Below are 24,318 nucleotides of genomic sequence, written 5' to 3' on the forward strand. Positions count from 1 at the left end.
GTTTACATTCCCTTTAAACAACTGGGACTGATTCAACTCGTTAAAACACGCAAAAACATGCATCAACTTGCACCATTTGCAACATCAAAATGCAAAAAGTTCTCACCGTGGGAGGGGGGACACCCCCCTCCCACACCCTCCCCTCCCCCCTCGCTCGCTCCGCTCGCTCAGGTTCAGTCTCGTTCATGATATTCAATGAAAAGAATTAATACAAGAAGTGTATTTAAATTATACCATTTTATAGGCAAATTGTTCAATAATAATCTACACTAAAATACACTGCAACCTTAAACAAGTGGGACTGTTTCAACTCGTTAAAACACGCAAAAACATGCATCAAATTGCACCATTTGCAACATCAAAATGCAAAAAGTTCTCACCGTGGGAGGGGGGACACCTCCTCCCACACCCTCCCCTCCCCCCTCGCTCGCTCCGCTCGCTCGGGTTCAGTCTCGTTCATGATATTCAGTGAAAAGAATTAATACAAGAAGTGTATTTAAATTATACCATTTTATAGGCAAATTGTTCAATGATAATCTACACTAAAATATACTGCAACCTTAAACAAGTGGGACTGTTTCAACTCGTTAAAACACACAAAAACATGCATCAAATTGCACCATTTGCAACATCAAAATGCAAAAAGTTCTCACCATGGGAGGGGGGACACCCCCCTCCCACACCCTCCCCTCCCCCGTCGCTCGCTCCGCTCGCTCCGGTTCAGTCTTGTTCATGATATTCAGTGAAAAGAATTAATACAAGAAGTGTATTTGAATTATACCATTTTATAGGCAAATTATTCAATAATAATCTACATCAAAATATACTGCGATCTTAAACAAGTGGGACTGTTTCACGTCGATAAAACGCGCAAAAAGTGCATCAAATTGCACCATTTACAACATCAAAATGCAAAAAGTTCTTACCGTGGGAGGGGGACACCCCTCTCCCACACCCTCCCCCCCCTCGCTCGCTCCGCTCGCTCGGGCTCGGTCGCTTCGCTCCCTCGCAGACTAACCGCCCCACCTAAGATCAAATCCTGGCTACGCCGAGGAACGTCCTGGATTCTGCTGTGAAAATGGACGGTTACAACTCCAGAGGCCAATGAAATTCCCACAGTCCCTAATGGCAATCTATGGAAACAAGAACTTCATGCAAAATATGCGTGCTTACAACAATGCACTGGCTTTAGCTTCCATTGGTTGTCATGAGCAAATGCTCCCTAACTGGAACCCCACATTCAAGATTCAGGGAAAAGTGTTCCACAGAATTGGTGCCTTAACGCCTGCAGAGGGCGAACATCCCACGTTCGCGCAGATCTATTTCAATGACACTGAACTTTAGACCCAGAACAGACTCCGGTATAATCAGCATCTTGATGTCAATCTCATGAATACTCTTCAGGCCTGCCTGAAGGATGTCAATCCATACGTCCGGTCTTTCAAATATGTCACAGAACTTGCCTCAACCTGTCCACAGACAAAAATTGTAATAGAAGCTAAGAAGAAACCACAGGGGGAACATGCCCGTCGATACAATGTTCCAACTGGAAGTGAAGTTGCAGTCATTATGCCTGGGGATCACCTCGAACACCTTGATGTTATCCTGCAATCTAAAGGAGGAGACATGCAGAGCATTAATGAAATGCATCGCAGCTACGATCCCCTACACTATGTTCTGTTGTTTCCATTCGGAGATGATGGCTATACTGACAACTTACTTCAAACTACCCTGACAAGGCGCAAAGATAAGTCTACATTGACCATTCCACTCCCACAGCCAAGTACTAGGTGTTTCAAAAAACGTTTCCCACTTTTGATCATCAATAGTTCAAAAACTGTTCATCCGATAAAACTGTCATTGATATGACTAATAGCTGAATAGTGTGCAATTTTGTTGGAGGTGATTTGAACGTGAAAGCATAAATCAGTTTCATTAAATCTAAGATTGATTTTGAAGTAAGGTTTCAGATTTTGGTCAAATTTTAACCCTCTGTACAAAAATTGAACTTTGCACAGGAACCAATGATGTGTATGTGAGTGTGTGCTGACAATGGCCCTGAACAATGGACATGCCTGAACCACCTGTTGACTAGGGGTCAGTCTCGCGCTCCCAGGCACATGAATGCTTAATCAATAATTCATGTGGGTTGCCCTGGGCACTGCTAGTCTGAATTCATGTACGGTAAAGGGTCAAAAGCATGCACATGGAAAAAGTAAGCTCATGTTTCCATGTGCTTGCAAACACCGCATTTCATTCCAGCTAGCAATCATTTTCAAATTTTGCCTCACATATCACTAAATTTGGCATATATATAAGAATAAATGATCTAAAGTTCTTCATTTTAATACAACTGTCTACTACAGTGCACTCCCGTTATAACGAACACGGTTATAACGAAATTTCGTTATAACGAAGTAAATCTTCTGGTCCCAAAATTATCACCATTAAAGTGTATGGTAAAAAATTCGCTTATAACGAACACGGTTATAGCGAAATTTCCGTTATAACGAAGTCTTTTCCGAGCGCCACAGACAAAGAAAAACAAAAGAAATGTGCTCCGTTATAACGAAATGCGAATTGCTTTCGAAAATTTGTAGCGGAACAAGCATTTATAGCTTCTCTGCATGGGTGAACGCTTCACACCGCCGTGTGTTCGCTCTTTGTGTCACGCACAGTTTCTGAGGGGAACTTGCGTTTATTATTGTGATACAATTATCCCATCACATTTCACATAGCTTTCCAGTGTATGATAAGTATTCAGCAAACAGAATATGTATGGTTTTCTTGTTTTCGTTATATATTGTATTTGTTCGGTTACAACGAAATTTCGTTATAACGAAAGAAAACTGCCGGTCCCGAGCATTTCGTTATAACGGGAGTGCACTGTAATAGTCTGTCAAATTTGTCGCTCTTTCGATAAAAAGAGATCATTTTTGGTAAAGAGTTCAGCAGCATTTTTCATTGGGGCGATTTGTTTCACAGTAGATTTATTTAAGGCTCTATATACACAAATGTATACTCTAATTGATTTTCTTTGCTTCCTGTCACCATGTTTACGACAGAACAGAAGGTATTCATTGTAATTTCGTTTTTTCAGAAGTAGGGAGAGCACTGTCGCGACTCAACGACAGTATCGGCAGGCGTTTGACTTTACACAGATACTGCCAGAGGCTGAATAAAGACTAGTTGTGATAGTGGAATTTCTCATGAATAAATAATGAAGCATTCAAACCCTGGCTATTGTTCAGGACCATTGTCAGGGTGTTAACCACACACTCCCATACACACCCATTGACCCCTGTGCAAAATGAAAGTTTGTACAGAGGGTTGAAAATAGAGCAAAATCTGGAACCTAACTACGAAATTAATCATGGATTTCATGAAACTGATTTATGCTTTCATATTTAAACCACCTTCAACAAAATTGTACACTATTCAGCTATCACTTATATCAATGACAGTGTTGTCTGATACATAGTTTTTGAATTATTAAGAATCAAAAGTGGGAAATGTTTTTTGAAACACCTAGTACATTTTCAGCACAAGATGTGATATCTTCAAACAGACGGATAACTGCTTCCCAGTTTTAAACTTCAGGTTCGTGCTGATGATGACAACATGCTGCTAAAATCTCGACGACTGACTCAGCAATATGCCACAGACATGTTCGCTAAAGTCGAATCTCAGCGGTTGCGTTGGGTCAAGAACAACCAGAAAGAAATCCAAGCAGACAAATATCGTCTCCTGGATGCAATCGATGCTAATGACGAACGAAATGCAGGAAGGTCATTCTTCCCCCCTCAGTTTATGGCTCACCCAGATGGTATGCAGAGGCCTTCCAAGATGCAATGGCCTTAGTCCGAAAGTTCGGCAAACCAGACCTTTTCATAACGATGACGACAAATCCCAACTGGTCAGAAATTCAGGATTCCCTCTTCCCCGGTGAAAGTCCAGCTGACCGGCCCGATATAACAGCAAGGGTTTTCAATATCAAGCACAAGGCACTCCTCGATGAATTGGTTCACAAACAAGCACTTGGGGAAAGTCCTAGCATACACTTCGATGAAGGAGGATCAGAAGCAAGGCCTCCCACATGCCCATATTCTATGCATAATGGCCCCTGACGATAAACCAAGAAATTCCAAAGATATTGACAGATTAGTCTGTGCGGAAATACCTGACAAAGATACCAATCCCAAACTCCATGCCATTGTAACAAGGCACATGTGTCACGGTCCATGTGGAAATGTCAATTTGAACAGTCCATGCATGGAAACAAAAGGAAGCCTGAAAATCTGTGGGAAACAATTTCCAAAGGAGTTTACCTCTGTGACAACAGTGACGGCTAATGGGTATCCAAGATACCGACGCAGAGCACCGGAAGACGGAGGATATACATGCCAAACACAAGTCCGTGGGAATGAATTCACCATTGACAATACCTGGATTGTCCCTTACAATCCGTACATTTCCTTGAAATTCAATGCACATATCAATGTCGAAGTAGTCACCAGTGTGGAATCTGTCAAGTACATCTATAAGTACACACACAAAGGTTCAGACAGAGTCATTGTGCGCTTGGCAAATGGACAAGAGAAAGACATTACGAACGATGAAGTTGAACGGTACGTAAATGCAAGATACATAGGTGCTTCAGAGGCATACTGGCGACTCTACGAGTTCCCCATCTCCCAACGATACCCCACCGTGGAGAAGTTGCCACTCCACCTAGAGAATGAACAAGTTGTTTTCTTCGAGCAACACACAGCCAGAGCAACAGCTGAGAAATCTCCACCCACAACTAAACTGACTGCCTACTTCCACCTAAACCAAATGGATGAAAATGCACGTCCAGTACTTTACCCAGACATCCATCAGTTCTATACATATAACCAGCTGACCAAGACATGGACCAAACGATAAAGAAATCTGCGCAAACACTCTACTACCAACCCTGATCAGATGTCAGACAAAGTTGGCCGCATCCGTATCATCAGCCTCAATGCCAATCAGTCTGAAATCTACTTCCTTCGCATGCTACTTTACCATCGACCAGGAGCAACGAGCTTCACTGACCTTCGCATTATAAATGGTCATGAATGCCCTGACTTTAAAAATGCCTGTCTTCAACTTGGATTCCTCAATGATGACACAGAGATTGATAAAGTGATGGAAGAAGCTGCCTCAGTCAAATTCGGAACCACCCTAAGGCAGACATTTGTCACCATCCTGCAGTGGACACCTCCCTCAGACTCACTGGCATTCTACGAGCGACATCTGAAACTATTATCTGAAGACCTGCTGCACCGTGATGGAATGGATGAGCCAAACGAACACATCATAAATGAAGTCCTACGTGATCTAGAAGACCACCTACAACGCCAGGGTAAAAGTCTGGAGAACTTTGGCCTACCAACCCCAGACCCAACTGCATCCTCTCAGGACCCCAGAATTCTGAGAGAAGAAACTTCCTTCGACATGAATCTTCTTCAATCCATCATCGACACCCATCTACCAAACCTCAGTTTGGAACAAAAGGCAGCCTTCGACACAGTCATCAACTCTGTTGAACATCACCAAGGCCTCATGATCGCTCGTGATGCAGCAGCAGGTACCGGCAAAACCTACCTCATTTCAACTATCCTTGCCTATGTTCAATCTAAAGGATATATTGCACTAGCCACCGCTACCAGTGGCATAGCAGCAACTCTCTTGATGAATGGCCGCACACTCCATTCCAGGTGCAAGGTTCCAGTGGCTGAACTTCAGGACGCTTCCACGTGCAACATTACCAAAAGAGACCAGACAGGCCAGCTTATCCAAAAAACTGACCTCATCATCGACGAAGTCACCATGGCCAACAAGAAAGTGTATGAGACCGTTGAGAGAACTTTCAGGGACATCCGAGATAATGACACAAACTTTGGAGGTGTCACAGTCCTCTTCTCAGGTGACTGGAGACAGATCCTCCCAGTTGTCCGACATGGCAGCAGAGCAGATATTGTTGATGCATGTATGAAGAGCAGCACACTCTGGCCGGAAGTCAGAGTCGTGAAACTTTCCCAAAATATGCGAGTAAATCCTGAGGAAGTGGCATTCGCCAAGGAGCTATCAGAGATTGGGGAGGGCAGAAAGCCTATTCACGAAGACCTAGGAGAGTACAAGATCCGCCTTGATACTGATTACTTCCTTGAGGACAACAACATCAAAACCCTCTGCTAATTCGTCTGGGAAAATTTAGATACCAGCCAATGCACATCACAATGGCTCTCTTCAAGGGCGGTTCTTTGTCCCACCAACAAGGAAGCTGAAGAAATCAACATCCATATCGTCTGTTGAGAATGAGAAGGGCGGTAAGTTGTCCCGAACACTATGGGTTTAGAGGCAACTTAACGCCCTTATCATTCTCAACCGACGATATGATGGTACAGTTTTCCGGCACAGCCAAAACATACCAAAGCGCCGATCAAATCCTTGACGATGACTTGAAGCATCAGTATCCTCAAGAATTCCTCAATACCCTGACACCCTCCGACATGGCACCACACAATCTGACACTCAAACAAAACTGCCCGATTATGCTCCTTCGAAACATGGATCCAGCTAACGGCCATTGCAACTGTGTTGATATACATGTATGTTTGAAAAGTCTTTGCGATGATGAGTCTTGAGCAAAGACTAACCTGCCAGCTGTAGCTGGATGTAACATGATATGCCCCGTATATGTGCATGCAAAGGACACACTGGAAGAACCAGTTGAATAAAGGCACTCACACAGTTCACATCAGCTCAACAATGTCTCCTCATTACTAAGAATCCTCCTTTCCAATTAAAGGCATATAAATGCCAAGACATGGTGTCAGAGTGGTTCAACTGTCCAAGTCAGGGTGTCAGTCAACTGTCTACATCATTCTGAAGTACAGAAGGGACTAGGACAAGGAATAATCCACGCAAGAAACAGGCTAGACCGTTTCATTTGAAAGAGTGGAGGATGCATGGAGCTATGTGTACATTAGCATGCAGTACAGTAGCCAAGCAGCAGTGTGTTGAGATGCACTAACCCAGCGTGTGTGTATGTGTATGACATACCTGAATGTGCATGACTGTATTGTGTGTCCAATGACGTGCATCAGCACTGTGGTAGCTAGGAATGGAAAGTTCTAGAGGCCAAATGACCAGACTGCACAGTGCATGAGGTATTGGGAACACTATACAGCCAGTGACGTGGCCTTGACAAAGTGTAGACTAGGCTTGGCCTTATATGAGTTAATGTTAGAGCTTCTTGTGAGTTATGTGCCAGCTGGTCAAGCCCTTGGGCTAGTGCCTTAAACTGCCTGTGAACAGAGCGTTAAGGATGAGGCCTAGATTAGCCACATATATATGATGCAACATACCTCGTGAAAGTGTTGGATGATTGAGCATAAGTTTACTTGTTGAAAAGATACAGTTTTCTGCTAATTGTTAACACTGTTCATGTGAGTGAATGCTCAGAGAGTGAACATGGCAAACTTAACCCAACCAGCACCACTAGGAATTGAGGGGTAATTTGTCTGAGAATTGGAAGAGATTCAAGCAAAGATTCAATCTGTATAATGTTGCTTCTGGAATGTCAAGGAAAGATGATAAAGCACAAACATCAATGTTTGTGCATGTGATAGATGATGCTGCTCTTGATATATACAACACATTCACATTTGCTGAGGGTGATGAGATGAAGTTGGAGAAAGTCCTTGAACAGTTTGAGAAATATTGCACTCCCAAGAAGAATGTCACATATGAGAGGCATAAATTCTTTACCAGATCTCAGGGTGTGAGTGAGAACATTGATCAGTATGTCACAGAATTGAGAAATCGTGCACAATCGTGTGAATTCTGAGAGTTGACTGATGGTCTGATCAGAGATCAGATAATTTGTGGAATCACAGATGGTGGTTTGCGTGAGCATTTGCTCAGAGAGGATGATTTGACACTTCAAAAGGCATTGCAAATTTGTTGTGCTGCTGAAATTATTAGAGCTCAGGCACAAGAGCTTGGTTCAAAGGCAGATGTGTCAGTCCCTGTTGATGCTTTGAACAAAAAGAAAAAGGCAGTCAATCCCGGTAAAAGATCAGAACCTCCAAGGTGGAAGCAAAAAAGTCAAAGTCAAAGTCAAGGTCAGAATTCCCAGGCTTGTGGCAGGTGCGGCAATCGACATGCCACGAATTCCTGCCCTGCACAAGGAAAGGTGTGTAAAAAATGTAGAAAAATGAAACACTTCGAAGTGTTGCAAAAGTCGTGTTCAGGTAAATGAACTACAGAGTAATTCCAAGGATGAGAGATTTCTTGTTGATGTCGTCAAGTCACAGGAGTCATGTGACGAATGGAGAGTGAATCTCGTGGTGAATGAACATCAAGTGCTGTTCAAATTAGGTACAGGCGCGCAAACGAATCTACTACCAGAGAGTGTGTATCAGACGTTGAAACCAAAAACAAAGTTGTCATCGGCGAATGTCAAGTTGACAGGGTACAGTGGAGTTGAAATTCCAGTGAAAGGTCGTTGCTTTGTACAGGTGAAGCGCAAGAATTTGACAGAGAATATGTCATTTCTAGTGACTCCCGGAAATCGTCAACCATTACTAGGTTTGCAAGCTTGTACATGTGACAAGTTGAAACTGGTGAAACGTGTGTTGAATGTTGCACAAAACACACATGATGAAAAAATGTCTGTCGAAGACTATGAAGACGTGTTCGAAGGTCTAGGATGTGTGCCCGGTAAGCACCATATCACAGTGACAGAAAATGCGAGACCTGTCCAACACACATGCCGAAAAGTACCGTTTCCGATGAGAGAAAAACTCAAAGAAGAGTTAGACAAAATGGAACGCATGAACGTCATTGAGCCCGTAGATACGTCCACTGACTGGGTGTCGTCTCTCGTGATCGTACAGAAAAAGACCGGCCAACTCCGAGTTTGCTTAGATCCGCGAGATCTAAACCGTGCTGTAAAGCGAGAGCATTTTCAGCTACCGTCGAGAGCTGAAATAACCGCGCAGTTTGCCGGAGCGAAGTACTTCAGTAAAATAGATGCATCCAGTGGATTCTGGCAGATTCAGCTGGATGATGAAAGCTCAAGGTTGTGTACCTTCATCACGCCTTTCGGAAGGTACTGATTCCTGAGACTTCCATTCGGAATATGCAGTGCTCCAGAGGTGTATCACAAGATAGTGCACCAGCTCTTCGCACATATTCCAGGAGTGAACACAATGATGGACGATATCATTGTATGGAGAGTTACAAAGGAAGAGCATGACCTCAGGCTGAAAGAAGTTCTAGAGACAGCAAGAAAGAACAACTTGAAACTCGACCGAGAAAAATGTGAGTTCCGTGTCAACAAGCTGACATTCATCGGAGATGTCATCAGTGATCAAGGAGTTCAGCCTGACCCCAAGAAAGTGGCAGCCATACAGAACATGGAAAGACCACAGTGCAAGCAGGATGTCCAGAGATTCCTCGGCATGATCAACTACCAAGGAAAGTTCATCGCTGACTTGTCAACCAAATCAGAACCCCTCAGGAGCCTTTTAGAGAAAAGGAATGAGTGGATGTGGACCGATGCACAGGAACATGCATGGCAAGAGCTGAAAAAAGCCTTGACAACAGAGCCAGTGCTGCATTTCTACGACTGTGCAAAACCAACCAAGCTGTCAGCTGATGCATCAAAGAATGGGCTCGCAGCAGTGTTGCTTCAGAAGCATGACCAAGATTGGGTCCCCATAGCGTATGCATCTAGAGCCATGACTGATGCGGAGACAAGATACGCGCAGATCGAGAAAGAACTGCTAGCTATCACATACTCATGTGAAAGATTTCACCAGTACATATATGGACGACAGGTTGAGGTAGAGACGGATCACAAGCCGCTAATACCCCTTTTCGTCAAGCCCCTGTGTGACTGTCCCCTTCGCATCCAGCGACTCCTCATCAGAGTTCAAAGGTATGACTTGAAAGTGTCATACACACCAGGGAAGTACATGTACACAGCGGATACCCTCTCCAGAGCAGTCGACTCAGAGTCAAAACCAGATGTCATGAGAGAGGAAGACATCAAAGTATATGTAGATGCTGTCGTGATAAACATGCCAGTCACGTCAAACAAACGAAGCCAGTTTGTAGATGAGACAAAGAAAGACACAGCACTACAAGAACTCTTAGCTGTCATCAGAGATGGATGACCAGAGAGAAAACAAGTGTCCAGTCTCAGTCAGAGAATACTGGAACATCAGAAGTGAACTGTCAGAGGCACAAGGCATCATCTTCAAAGGAAGTAAGATTGTTGTACCAGCTACAATGAGACGTGAGATGCTGCAAAAGATCCACGAAGGGCACTTGGGAATTGAAAAGTGCAAGAGATGTCCTGTACTGGCCCCGGATCAACCATGATGTAGCAGAAATGGTGCAAAACTGCAATGCTTGCCTCATGTACCAGCCAAAACAGCAGAAAGAGAGCCTTCAACCTTACATGGTACCCGATAGACCATGGCAAAAGGTGGCCGCAGATCTGCTTACGCTGGACAACATGGAGTACCTGGTGATTGTGGATTATTTTTCACAGTACATAGAACTGTGTTCACTGTCGACCACAACAAGTAGAGCAGTGATCAACAGTATGAAAGCTGCATTCTCCCACCACGGAACTCCGTGTGAACTCATCACAGACAATGGACCACAGTTCTCAAGTTGTGAGTTCCAACAATTCACAGCAGAATGGGACTTTCGCCATACGACCACAAGTCCATATCACCCGCAGTCGAACGGACAAGCAGAGAATGCCGTCAAGATTGTCAAAAACCTGATGCGGAAGTCCAAGCACAGAGGACAAGAAGTCCTTCGAGCTCTACAGGTCTACAGGAGCTCACCACTAGAATGTGGAAAATCGCCAGCAGAACTGCTCTTCAACAGGCGAATCAGAACAAATCTGTCTATGGCCGAAAAACTACTTGACTCCCAGCACATCAATGCTCGCTCGGTGAAGGAAAGGAAAGAAGGGCAGAAACAGAAGCAAAAGGAGCATTTCGACAAACATGCTCGTGACCTACCCCACCTGAAAGTAGGAGATCATGTCAAACTCCCAAGACATGAATACCGGCAGATGGTCACAAGGTGGTGTCATCAAGAAAACACTACCACATCGGTCGTACCTGGTCCAGACAGAGACTGGCGAGATTTGTCGCAGAAATAGGCGTCATCTTCAACCTGATCCTAGACAAGGCCAAGATGAGCGACAACCAGCGCAGAGGTACGGTGACGACGACGACAACGTCAACACCCCGATGGTAGACGAGACTACACGAAACGCGACGTCTGTGAAATCTACCCGAAGTGGACGCATCGTGAAGCCTCCCATCCGCTTAGATTTGTAAATAGTGAAACTAGAGATGAAGAACTTTTCGCCAATTATTAAGACCGCTGGAGAAGAACTTTTTGCGAATTTGTTAGAGTTAATGGTTGAAACATGATGGACTCTAATGATAATGTAAAGACAGGATTTAGTTAAAATACGCGAATGATTAAATACGTGCACTAAGAAGCAGTGAAACCCGGTTGTCGCATATGAACTCTAATCATTGAACTCAAAGAACTCAGTTTTGAAATGCACATGCATGAAAGTCAAAAGAGTTAAAGTAAACTCTGAGAGGTTGTCATGAATGTGTATGTAAATAGTCGATAACAATGTTATCTCCTTTTAAAGAAAGGGAGATGTGTTGATATACATGTATGTTTGAAAAGTCTTTGCGATGATGAGTCTTGAGCAAAGACTAACCTGCCAGCTGTAGCTGGATGTAACATGATATGCCCCATGTGCAAAGGACACACTGGAAGAACCAGTTGAATAAAGGCACTCACACAGTTCACATCAGCTCAACAATGTCTCCTCATTACTAAGAATTCTCCTTTCCAATTAAAGGCATATAAATGCCAAGACAGCAACGCCACCCGCTATATCAGGGAGATGTGTTGATATACATGTATGTTTGAAAAGTCTTTGCGATGATGAGTCTTGAGCAAAGACTAACCTGCCAGCTGTAGCTGGATGTAACATGATATGCCCCATGTGCAAAGGACACACTGGAAGAACCAGTTGAATAAAGGCACTCACACAGTTCACATCAGCTCAACAATGTCTCCTCATTACTAAGAATTCTCCTTTCCAATTAAAGGCATATAAATGCCAAGACAGCAACGCCACCCGCTATATCAACAGCCTGCGTGATCATGTCATCGAGGCAACCATTGCAACAGGGTTCATGCAGGCAAAAGGCTGTTCATTCCAAGGATACCCATGCGTCCTTCAGACAACATCTTCCCTTTTCAAATGGAACGCCGACAATTTCCCATTAAGATGTGCTTCGCAATGTCATCAAACAAATCGCAAGGACAGACCCTCTCAAGGATTGGAATCTATATGAGCCAAGATTTCTTTTCGCATGGACAGTTATATGTTGCCATGAGCAGAGTCCAAACCAAGAACAACATCAAAATTATTCAATTATTCAATTTATTCAATTCAATTCAAATGGACATTTCCCTGGCAAAGAAGGCACATATACAGACAATGTTGTATACAGAGAAATTCTCACTTAAATTGTAAGTAGGCCTACATACCAAACTACTGTGATAACTTCATCATAGCCCCCCCCCCCCCCCATGCCCCACTTCGGCTGATTCAGCATTCCACGGGTACATTGACTACTTTATTATAATAATGGTATAAACCGCAGTGAGAAAAATCTCTTAAAGGGAAGGTAAACCCAAAGAGCAATGTGGATTGAGTGAAAGCAGCAACATTAGTAGAACACATCAGTGAAAGTTTGAGAAAAATCGGACAATCGATGCAAAAGTTATGAATTTTTAAAGTTTTGGTGTTGGAACTGCTGGATGAGGAGACTACTAGAGGATATGACGTATGAGTGGACAACAATACAAAGAAAATATAAAGGATATTCAACAAAAATTCACTTTTCTAGAATTATGAAAGAGCAGTGGACCAACCGCTTTCAGAAAGCAGGGGGAATAATTGCTACCCTTAACATATGTCAATATCAAGTTGATGGAATTTGTAATTTTCATGAAAAATGGATTTTTGTAGTATTTTCTTTATATTTTCTTGATATTGTAGTCCACTCATACGTCATAACCTCTAGTAGTCTCCTCATCCAGCGGTTCCAATACCAAAACTTCAAAAATTCATAACTTTTGCATCGATTGTCCGATTTTCTTCAAACTTTCACTGATGTGTTTTACTAATGTTGCTGCTTTCACTCAATCCACATTGTTCTTGGGGTTTATCTTCCCTTTAATGTTAGCGGGTACTTATAAGTATGACTACCGTCGGTACGAGTACACCGGAGCCCTGTTGCATAAGTTGAGATCAAACATAAGTCAGAAAATCAAATATAAGTCTCTGAACTCACATTGGCTTTGGCCGATGCCTGATTTGTGTTTAATTTTCTGACTTCTCTGTTTATGTTTGATTTCATCTTTTTATGCAACAGGGCCGTGCGATCTATGTTGCCATTGCGCCCTCTCTTGGCCCGGTACGCTTCATACAAGTGCAGTTGCAGCCACTGATCTCAGCCAGGTAAGGAACAAAAAACGTACTTTTTGTCCTGATGAGTACAAACTGGACTGTACACACGCTGCCCCGTGTGCGCAAGCTCGGCGAAGGAACGCCGCGTGCGCGCGTATCACGAATCGTCTCCTTGCTCCGTCCACGCTACGTACGCGGGCGGGGAACTGTATGGCACCGCAGCAACCGCGATAGGACGAGCTTTGTGTGTGTGGTGCATGCATGGGGATGTCTGCGCAGTGCTGCTGGTACGTGTATAGAGTTCTACAATGCACGTACACGCTGCACTAAACTGAGCATAAACACCGTCGGGGTCGGGCCAACTCGGCCCACGGGACATCTCGTCCCACCCGTCGAAGGTGGGCCGAGTTGTCCCACCCGTTGGTATCGATAGTGATCGTGAGCGCTTGTTTGTGTTTGAGTTTATTTTGTCTTTATGACATCTTTTCTAACCGTAATTTTTATGGAATTGTGTTCAGTGGTTTCTTTAAAGAATATTTTCCAACTTTTGGGGGATACAACGACGTAAAAGTGAAATTTCAGACGTTTTTATCGCGGTTTGCGATCCCCATAGGCGCACGTTCATTTCTGCGCGGTGGGCTAACTCGGACCACTAAGTTTTAGTTACGTTTTGTCAAAAAATCTCCGTTAAACTATCAATTTTACCATGTATGAAGGTGTATTCAGGGTGCCTTCAACTAATTTCATCTTCGAGGGGGTTTAATTTTGCGCATGTTTGGTGAAATGTTTTAATATTTGTTCGCATGATTTCATCTTTGCCGTATCCGCACCGTACTGGTCTCGCCACTGCAGCTCGCTCACACACACAGTGGCAGAGCTGAGCTAGCAACGCCAAGCCCCACTCGGAGAGGCGCGGCCGCGCGGCGGGGCGCGGCGCGCGAGGCGCGAGCGGCAGAGGGAGCAGCCGGCCACTTCGTAAGTAGGTTACGGTGGTTGAAATTTTTTTCTGCACTTCCGACTTTTCTATATTATGTGAACTCAAATTATGTAGCAGATCATTCGATGTGAACTACATGAAGGTCATATGCATTTGATTTTGTAGGTTAATAATTCACAAAACTATTCCTAAGCTCTACCCAGCTCAGTTTAACTGTTAGTTTTGTTGTTGTTGTTGTTGTTGCAGATTTTATATAATAGATCTGCGTTCCAGTCAAGTTATTTCTGTCCAAAAAATGTTACTTTTTTCTCAATAAAAACAAACTCCTTTCCACTTTTCTATATTATATGAAATCAAATTATGTAGCAGATCATTCGATGTGAACTACATGAAGGTCACATGCATTTGATTTTGTGGGTTAATAATTCACAAAACTATTCCTAAGCTCTACCCAGCTCAGTTAACTGTTAAATAGTTTGTTTTTGTTTGTTTTGTTTTTTGTTGTTGCTGATTTTATATTATTTATAAGTTATTTCTGTCCAATAAATGTTACTTTTTTTTCTCAAAGACAAGCAAAAGTGAAAGGGGTGGGTCTGGGCATTAACTAATAAATTGTTTGATATCCAGTGGTCAGCTATTTGACCTGTAGATATGAATGGTTTGGTTGAATGGTTGATATTATGAAACCGGTAATGAAATGTAGTGCCTGCTAGATTGGCCTATTTTTTTTTTTTTATTTCTAGATTTTATTGATCAGATCGAAAACATCATGCTTTTTCACAGGTCATGTGACAAAAACATTTTTGACATCACAAAACAAAAGTTTGATAGCATTCAATGATAGTAAAACTACCAGGCGTCTGATCCTTTTTTGGACTATAGTCTCTAACACACGTTAACACCTATAATTCTAGAATCGTATACACAGAAAACAATGGAAACACTAAATATTACCAAAGACCAGACAAAACAAACCAAAGGCGCAAGAACACACACTAATCTTTAAAAAAAAAAAAAAAAAAAAACAAGAAAAACCAAAACAAAGGTACTATTCACCTAGCTCATTTATGCACTCTCCGGGTAACTTCCTTTCTACGATAACATAATTATACAACCCAGCCCTGGGCTGAAGATGCGATGTCTCCTGTCCCTTCTCCCGGCATGGGGGGGGGGGGGGGGGGTATTCGACGCTGCAATCTTTGGGGTGATAATGCAGGACAGAACGTATTGTTTCATAAACATAAACTTCAGTGAACGCCATGACAAGAGAGAGAGAGAGGGAGGGAATTAGAAAAAGGAGTATAAACCGCGGTGAGGAAGAAAGGACCATCAAAGCAAGGAAAACTCGTAATTTAGACTTTAATGTATTGAGTGAGGAAGATGCAAACATCTGCGAGGGGAAACTCACAGAAAATGAATGCTGGTTTGCACTCAAATCTATGCATTTGAATAAGTCACCTGGCAGTGACGGTCTTATTGTGTAGAATTTTACAGATGTGTCTGGGAAGACCTGAAACAGATGGTAATAGACAGCTTGAATCAGGGATATGATAAAAAAGAATTGTCTGTTTCTCAAAGTCAAGCCATTCTAACACTTTTGTATTTTAAAAAAAAAAGGTAATAAGAACATATTAGATAATTGGCGACCAATTTCGTTGCTTAATATAGATTATAAGTTGGCGGCCCGTGTTTTGACAATCAAATTGACAAAAATAATTCATTGTATTATATCCGAAGACCAATATGGTTTTATGAAAAATCGTTCTGCATCAGAGTGTATACGGACAGTTCAGGATGTAATTGATTATTGTCAGTGTACTGAAACACCCGCTTTCATTTTGTCATTAGATTATAAGAAAGGCTTCGATACTATATTAATCATGATTTTTTGTTTGGTTTGTTGAAGAAACTAAGATTTAAAGAATCTGGTTTGTTGAAGAAACTAAGATTTAAAGAATCCTTCATTGATGGATCAAAACGTTGTATAGTAATGCTAATGGTAGAGTAATGAATTATGGCTGAATATCTGAAGAATTTTTTATTAAAAGAGGTGTGCGGCAAGGATGTCCGTTATCAGCTCTTTTGTTTATCATTGTTGCAGAAATTTTAGCAGCAAAAATAAAGCAGAATGTTAAGATAAAAGGTATTTCAGTACCTTATATTGAATCAGAAAATGAGTATAAAAGATATACGAATTATTCAGTTTGCTGACGATACTACAATTTTAGTTGATTCTGTTGATTTTCTTGGTGAAAATGCTGGCCCAAAAATTAATTGGTCAAAATCTCAGTTTATGAGACTGAATTTAGATATTCAAACTATTGGAGAATTAAATCTCACAGAAGATGCCATAAAATATCTCGGTATTATGTTATAAAGAAGTTGAAAACCTTAATTGGGAAGGTAAAATAGGGAAAATAAAAAATACACTAGATTTATGGAGAATGAGAAATTTGACATTGTATATGGAAAGGTGACCATTATCAAACAATTAGTCACATCTCAGTTATGACACAGCTACAGCAGTACCTGTGCCCTTAAAAATGATTAGGTTAGTAAATAGATTACTATTCTTTTTTGTGGAATTCTAAACGGGAAAAGGTAAAACGCACCGTATGCTGCAACCCAGTAACAGGAGGAGGACTTAAAATGGTCGATTTGCTTTCAAAATGTTTATCTCTCCGTTTATCATGGATTAAGAAATATTTTTCTGGGGAACAAATGTCATGGAAGATTTTGTTTCAATATTGGACCCAGAAAATTGGCGGAATGCCTTTGTGTTGGAAATAAAATTGCAAGAAAAATGATATGTTAAGAATATGCAGAAGGAGAAAAATACCTGAGTTTTATATTGACCTTTTCTGTTCATGGTCTGAGTTAAAGTACATAGATATGTTTAACGTTAATGATATTAAGAAAGAAGTTGTTTGGAATAACAGTCATATTAGATATGAAAATGAAATGTTATGTTTTCAGAATTGGATAAAGGAAAATGTTATCACAGTGAAACAGATTATAGAAGATGGGGAGTGGAAAGACGTTACATCCATAAATGAAACCTTCCGAGATAGGCAGCTGCTCGCCTCATTTGAATTGTCTAAGTTAAAAAAAAGCATTCCCCAGATTTTGGTTGGACAAGTTATGCAATAAGAACAGATTCCTATACTGCACACAGAAGAATTTGATGCTATTGAGTTGTCAACAGGTGATAAAATCAGTGTACAGAAAACGTCAGCTAAACATTATTATAGATTATTTTTGCATAAGAAAAAACAAGAACCTTCATGTTTATACTTCTGGCAAGGTTATTTGAATTTACCCTGTAATTTTGATTGGAAAAATGTATTGCAATATAAGTTTCATCAGATTAATGATAACAGAATAAAACAATTTAATTTCAAGCTTTTTCATAGAATACTGTCCAGTAAAGACAATTTGTTTAAATTGGAGATTTTGAATGATAATTTGTGTACTATATGTAATTGTAAAGAGACCACTTGTCATTTTTTGCTGAAATGCAAAAAAAAAAAAAAAAAATCAAAATGTATTGGAAAGTGGTTTCGGTTCTAATGCGAAATATTTTTGATCTTGTAATAGATATCAATGAAACAGTCATTATTCTCGGATATGATATAGGTAACAAAAAGATGAAATTAGTAAACCTTTTTTGAATTATGCCCAATTCATTGTCTACAGGAATTTTGTCAGAGAACGTAATGAAAGAAACAAATGTTTGTTCAATGTACACCATTTAGTAGAAGATTTGAAAGCGGAACTAAGATTTTATATTAGTTTGAAGTGCAACCAAACAAGATTCGATGATATCAGATGAAGAAGAATACGCAATTGTTTTGGTTGGTATCAGTGATGTACCTTTTTAATTATTTTTCCCCTGTCAATGATTATGTTGAACGCCTTTTGGATACTTGCAGATAAAGTGATTGTAAATATGCGAAGTTATGTGGAAAAAATAAAGTACCTCGGATGAGGAAAATAGAAAAAAAAATCAAAGCAAGGGAAAGGAAGAAGAAAGTGGGAAGGTCATTTGACTTTCTATAAAGATATAATTTGTTCTATTTTCCTCCACTTTGCCCCATGCGAATCAAATTTATTTTTGCCTCTAGCTATTTCTTCTTCAATCAAACTATATTTGTTTTTTACATAATTGCACAAAATGTTGCCTTTGATGACATTGGCCTTGTTCATAATTATACCTTTTTGTGTACTTTCAAAGATAAAAAGGAATTGTTTTTGTTTTGATGACATTGACATTTTTGCCATGGGAATCCTTACCCTAATTCAAGAGAAAAATCCTCTGCCACCTGTACCTGCACGATAATGGCCAACTGTCAAGTTCTTTTTCTTTTTCTTTTTTGTAGTCTTATTTTTATATATATACAGTGTGTATCTCTCCCTCTTGCTATGCTATGTATACTGTGATGATCTATCGGACCAAACTTGGACTTCACATATCTTAATCTTTTCATGCCTCAGCCCTATTATGTGTTAATCTTTTAAATTTGTATTTATTTGTACAAATTAAGGCTGATTATAAAATTCTCAAATCCTTGCTTGTCCTGCACTCATACTGTTGAATTCATGCACCTTTTTTTATTTATTTTTTTTTTATTAACAAGCAGCAAAGATGAATAGCTTCTCAAATGGTCTTCCTTCTCAAGTACGGTAATCAAAGTGTTACTAGTACCTGATTTGCAGTCATGCGGGGTCACAAAAGAAACATTGCAACATGCACTGGTAGGCATTGGCAAGGTCATGCATATAATCTCTCATCTTCCTTCACAAAAGAATCTGTTGTTTTGTGGCCATTGCATCGTTTCGACTGTTGCCTTGCCCTTGATTACAATATACTGCTCTTTCCAAGACTGCAAGATCGCAGCAAATTTTGAATAATATCAATGTGAGCATGTAAAGTATGTTTGTTTGTTTTTTGGTAATTTTGATATCTATTATTTTCTCTCTATTTTTTTCTTGAATAACAGAACATTCTCATTTGACTTGATATAATACTTTCATTTTCAATTATATCACATTACCAAGTATCATCACTGTACAAAGCTTTCTTTCCACAACTGAATTGTAAAGTTCTGTATTTTGTTATGATTCTTCATTGTCTGGCTCTATAATCACCTATATACTGCCAATATTTCTGCTTCCTTTCCCCGTCTCTCTTTCTCTCTTCCATCAACCCACTCTTTTCTTATGCGTGATGAATGTGTTTGTCAAATTAGATTTGATTTGGAACACTGACTTCATGTGAATTGCACACCAGTATTGCTTTTTTTTTTCCGAATTCATATTTACATAGAACTAGTGTGTGCATATCTACACTGATGTACAATGTACACAAATTTGATATCTTTAATTTTTAAAAAAAAGTCTCAAGTAGTGCTGTACTACGAATCAAAAAACATATGTGATAAAAACATCATTTTAGAGTAATCACACTTCATCATTGAATAGTGTGCATTCATAAAATGTGAATTTAATTCCAACACATTATATAGGAAATTACTCACGCGAGAAAATTGGGAAGTGCAGCAATGACGCCTTTTCCTTCAATTTCAACCACCCGCCCGTATCCGTATCGACGTTTACGGAGTGGCCGGCTGCTCTCTCTGCCCTTCGCCTCGCCGAGTGGGCATGGCGCTGCTAGCTCAGCTCTGCCACTGTGTGTGTGAGCGAGTGCTGCAGTGGCGAGACCAGTGCGGTGCGGATACGGCAAAGATGAAATCATGCGAACAAATATTAAAACATTTCACCAAACATGCGCAAAATTAAACTCCGTCGAAGATGAAATTAGTTACCCTGAATACACCTTCATACATGATAAAATTGATAGTTTAACGGAGATTTTTTGACAAAACGTAACTAAAACTTAGTGGTCCGAGTTAGCCCACCGCGCAGAAATGAACGTGCGCCTGTGGGGATCGCAAACGGTGATAAAAACGTCTGAAATTTCACTTTTACGTCGTTGTATCCCCCAAAAGTTGGAAAATATTCTTTAAAGAAACCACTAAACACAATTCCATAAAAATTACGGTTAGAAAAGACGTCATAAAGACAAAATAAACTCAAACACAAACAAGCGCTCACGATCACTATCGATACCAACGGGTGGGACAACTCGGCCCACCTTCGACGGGTGGGACGAGTTGTCCCGTAGGCCGAGTTAGCCCGGGTCTACACCGCGAATCCGGTACGCTCCGCTCATCACAGGATACAGGACAACTCAGGGTTGTGAATGTGGGCCTATTCAATGTTACTTGTCAAATTGTGCTGAATCTGCCCAACAAAAAAGGTTGAAGGTTTCCCGCGCCGCGCTGCAATTCCAGAGTTTCTGACGATTGACGAAGAGAAGTCGACCCCAAAGGTACTCCCCAAAGGTACTGTATGAAAGTTGTCTTACTGCACTGCTGTGCTGTGTGATCGTTATGTGAATTAAAAATTTATTTTCATTCACTCAGCCTCGGGATGCAACACATGGCGCGTGGAACCGTAGGGGAGCTGTAACGTTAATTAGCGTTTTCAGCTCGTGTTTGAAATGGGTCGACTAACGGTTAGAGCTGGAGTCTAGAAAAGGGAAATCAACTAGAATACCTAACGTCTGACTGGAAAAACCTCTCTCTGTTTCATAATGCATCTCTGAGCTTTCTTTTCGACATACATAACAAACGTACAGCTAACAGTTAGCTATCTATATAGTAACTGTAGTGTTATCCCGTTGGCGTTGTTGGCCTGTTGTTATCCTGTGACCTTGTGACTATCTGTATCTGTATGGTTTAGTCAGCAAAATGTCCAGGAAGACACATCCACGCTAACTTGTAGAGAGGCACTACGTGTGGATAGAGCGCGACTATTGAAATTGCATCAAATTTTGCTTGAACAGGGACAATGATGGGCATTGAACCACTGCGTTGGGGAGTTGGTTCCAGTCTTTAACAGTCGTTATGAAGAAGGAATCCCGGAAAACTGTAGCTCTGTGTCGTTGTTGAATAAATTTTTGATTATTGCCTCTGGTGTGACGTGCGTTAGGTTGAACATAATTATATAGGGGGACGTTGACTAGACCGTTTTTCATTTTGTACAACATGCAAAGCCTCTGATGCTTTCTCCTTGTCTGGAGCGATTCCCAGCCCAACTCGGATAATGCCCTTGTAACAGATCCCTCTTCCCTGGTATAGGTGTTCGTGCAGAATCTGGCTGCCTGCCGTTGGATTCGCTCGAGAGAATATGTCCATATGTCCATATGTCCATACACAATTGCCGTCACTCTGCGTCAGGACAGATCAGAGATGTTTAATGTGTGAACTAGCTCGTTAGCTAGACCAAGTCTGACAGTTAGGTCTAACAGTTAGATTAAATTCAAATTAGCGAATAGTGTTTATCATATGAAAATCGGATGTAACATTACGTTAAAGTTAGGCCTAACCGTTACACCAAGCCATGAAATGAGATCAATCATAGTAACATTTGGGCCTATGTTAGATTGATATGTAACATTAGACATCTAGACCTAAACATGTTTAAATCAGCTGAATTTTTTGTTTTCTTAAATCTCGCAGTTTAATATAAAGTTCACGTTCACGATTTTCCCATTGTTTTTTGTAGTAGGAGCTTCGATTCGCCCATCGTAAGTATAACTGTTAGAGAGCTCGCTAGCGCTGGTTATGAGCCAGCACGTGGCATCCACATACGTGGACAGTTGTAAATCACACAACAGGACCATAGCGGCTCCCGCGGCAGCAACCGCAAAGCTCTTCGTGGGCTCCGATCGGGCAGCCGATATGATCTCACTGAAACCAGGCATTACAAGGCATTACAAGTCAAGGTACATTTCGTGTACTGTTGTTAACATTATGTGCTTACGTGAGGTCGATAAATCTTTTAAAAATTCAGAAAACATTTCAATTTTGGAAAAAGTGTAGTTTCGATACTGCCATATTTTGCGCAATGTGGATTAACATAAAATACACCAAAGGTCACGACAAATAGGTGTGAAATTTCGACTTAGTGTGCAGAACAGATCATCCTCCTCGGGCTACTAGCGGTAGGTGGGTCTAGCAGACGCACAACCACGTACAGGAAAGCAAAAGTATGGTAGTTCAGGTTTGTGATTTGAATACGCTGTTTGCCATATGGCAGTATTACTTTTGAAAAGAATGATATCAATGCACCCGTCATAACTGATACAGCTAGCGATCGTCGCGAATGGGCACAGAATTTGAACACTGCATGTGAAGAAAACGATGTATGTGCGCGAGAGCGCCATCTAGTGCTAAATGACGAGTGCTATTCAAATTGAATTGCTGTTTATCATCTCAGCCCAGGGCAGTCTCCGTGTTTAAGATTGGTTTTAAAACTAGATGTGTACATGTATGTACATCTTGTACTAGACCTAGATTTCTACTTGTTCTACTACTGTCTACTTTTCCATGAATCATGACGACGCTCAATAGGCCTAAGTCAAACTCAAAGACTTGTAATTAAGATCAGAGAGCCATTCTTTTAAGATCCAATCCTAAAAAGCCTGATGAGGTGAGGAGTTCCATGTGATAGAGTGACCCGCACCTCATCATAGCTGTTTACATGCTGTATGCATGTTTCAATCACATTTCATCACCAAAATTCTATGAAATTCCACTCACATACAGGAAAAATGCTGAAGATTCCAGTAGAACCACAAGTTCATTGATTGATACCAGAAATTTGCAGCGATCGTCCTCAAACGCGAATGATGCGGAATAGTTGTGCGCTTATGCACTTGTCAATTGAAGTCCCGGCCCATGGGTACCCGGGGATGGCCGTGACTTGCAACCAAGTTGGGGGGGGGGGGGGATTTCAGCATTTTTTTCGCCCGGGTGGGTCGGGAATAGACCGGGCTTTGTAGGGGGAAATTCACTTAATTTGCCCCGGTGGGCTGGGGATGTACCGGGGTGTTGTCGGGGGAAATTCAATTATTTTGCCCCGGTGGGTTGGGAATGGACCGGGGTTTGTCGGGGGAGATTCACTTATTTTGCCCCAGTGGGTGGGGAATAAACCGGGGTTTGTCGGGGGAAATTCGCTCCAACCAAATGGCAGGCATATGGGGCGGGAATTTGGCCGGGATTGAGCCAGATTTTGCTTGAGAGTTGATTATGACTTGTACCATTTCCAGTACGGTAATGTGACCATAAATTATTTCGCTTGACTAGCAATTCCCCGCTATATTGAGGACTCCGTAACGTTGCCCAAAAGTTGCGTAAACGCATGAATCACGTATAGAGCCTAGTGCGAAACATGCGTGACTTGCGCGTTTCATGAATTTTTCTGACGTGGAACCTTCGATCGTATTGTCCGCGGATGTGCGCCGGATCGGCGCATTACGCGATTCCACGCGGGCGGGCTCGGTCACACTGCCCAAAAGTTGCGTAATCGCATAAATCACGTACCGGTAACTAAGAAATTTGGTTTTGTGTGCTTGTCCGTCGAGAATTTTACCATTTTCGCTGATTTACGCAATGAAAAAACACCGATGAATTGCGCAAGAACTACGGAAAGATCACGCAAAAATATAGCGCCACAATCATACGTGAGTTGTTAGCAATACATTAGTGATTCCTCGATCAGTATTTCGTGAGTATTTACCGTGTTCTTTTAGAGATACATAGGCCTACGCCAATATTTTTTTTCCAGTGATTTTCAGTGACACGTAGGTGTTTCAAGCGCGAAACATGCGTCATTATTTATAGTCTACTTTTTTGTTAGTGGAGAGTCGTTGGTGAACGCGATAGCGGCAACATTTTTGCGAACA

The 24,318-nt window shown here is 41.4% G+C and overlaps 1 protein-coding gene across 3 annotated transcripts in view; it reads left to right on the top strand.

Moving 5' to 3' along the window:
* Positions 1 to 24,318, top strand: part of LOC140237961 (chromobox protein homolog 3-like) — a 36,945-nt gene that overhangs the window by 610 nt on the left and 12,017 nt on the right. The window contains exon 1 of one of the 3 annotated variants that reach the window (XM_072317892.1): positions 20,788 to 20,911. The exons of 1 other annotated variant lie outside the window; for it this stretch is intronic. The gene's annotated coding sequence lies outside the window, so the exon portion shown is untranslated. Of the gene's footprint in view, positions 1 to 20,787; positions 20,912 to 24,318 lie in introns of those variants that run through there. One more of the 3 variants, XM_072317893.1, reaches the window with a different exon arrangement.

Source organism: Diadema setosum, chromosome 14 (genome assembly GCF_964275005.1).
Source record: "Diadema setosum chromosome 14, eeDiaSeto1, whole genome shotgun sequence".
NCBI classification, from domain to species: Eukaryota; Metazoa; Echinodermata; class Echinoidea; order Diadematoida; family Diadematidae; genus Diadema; species Diadema setosum.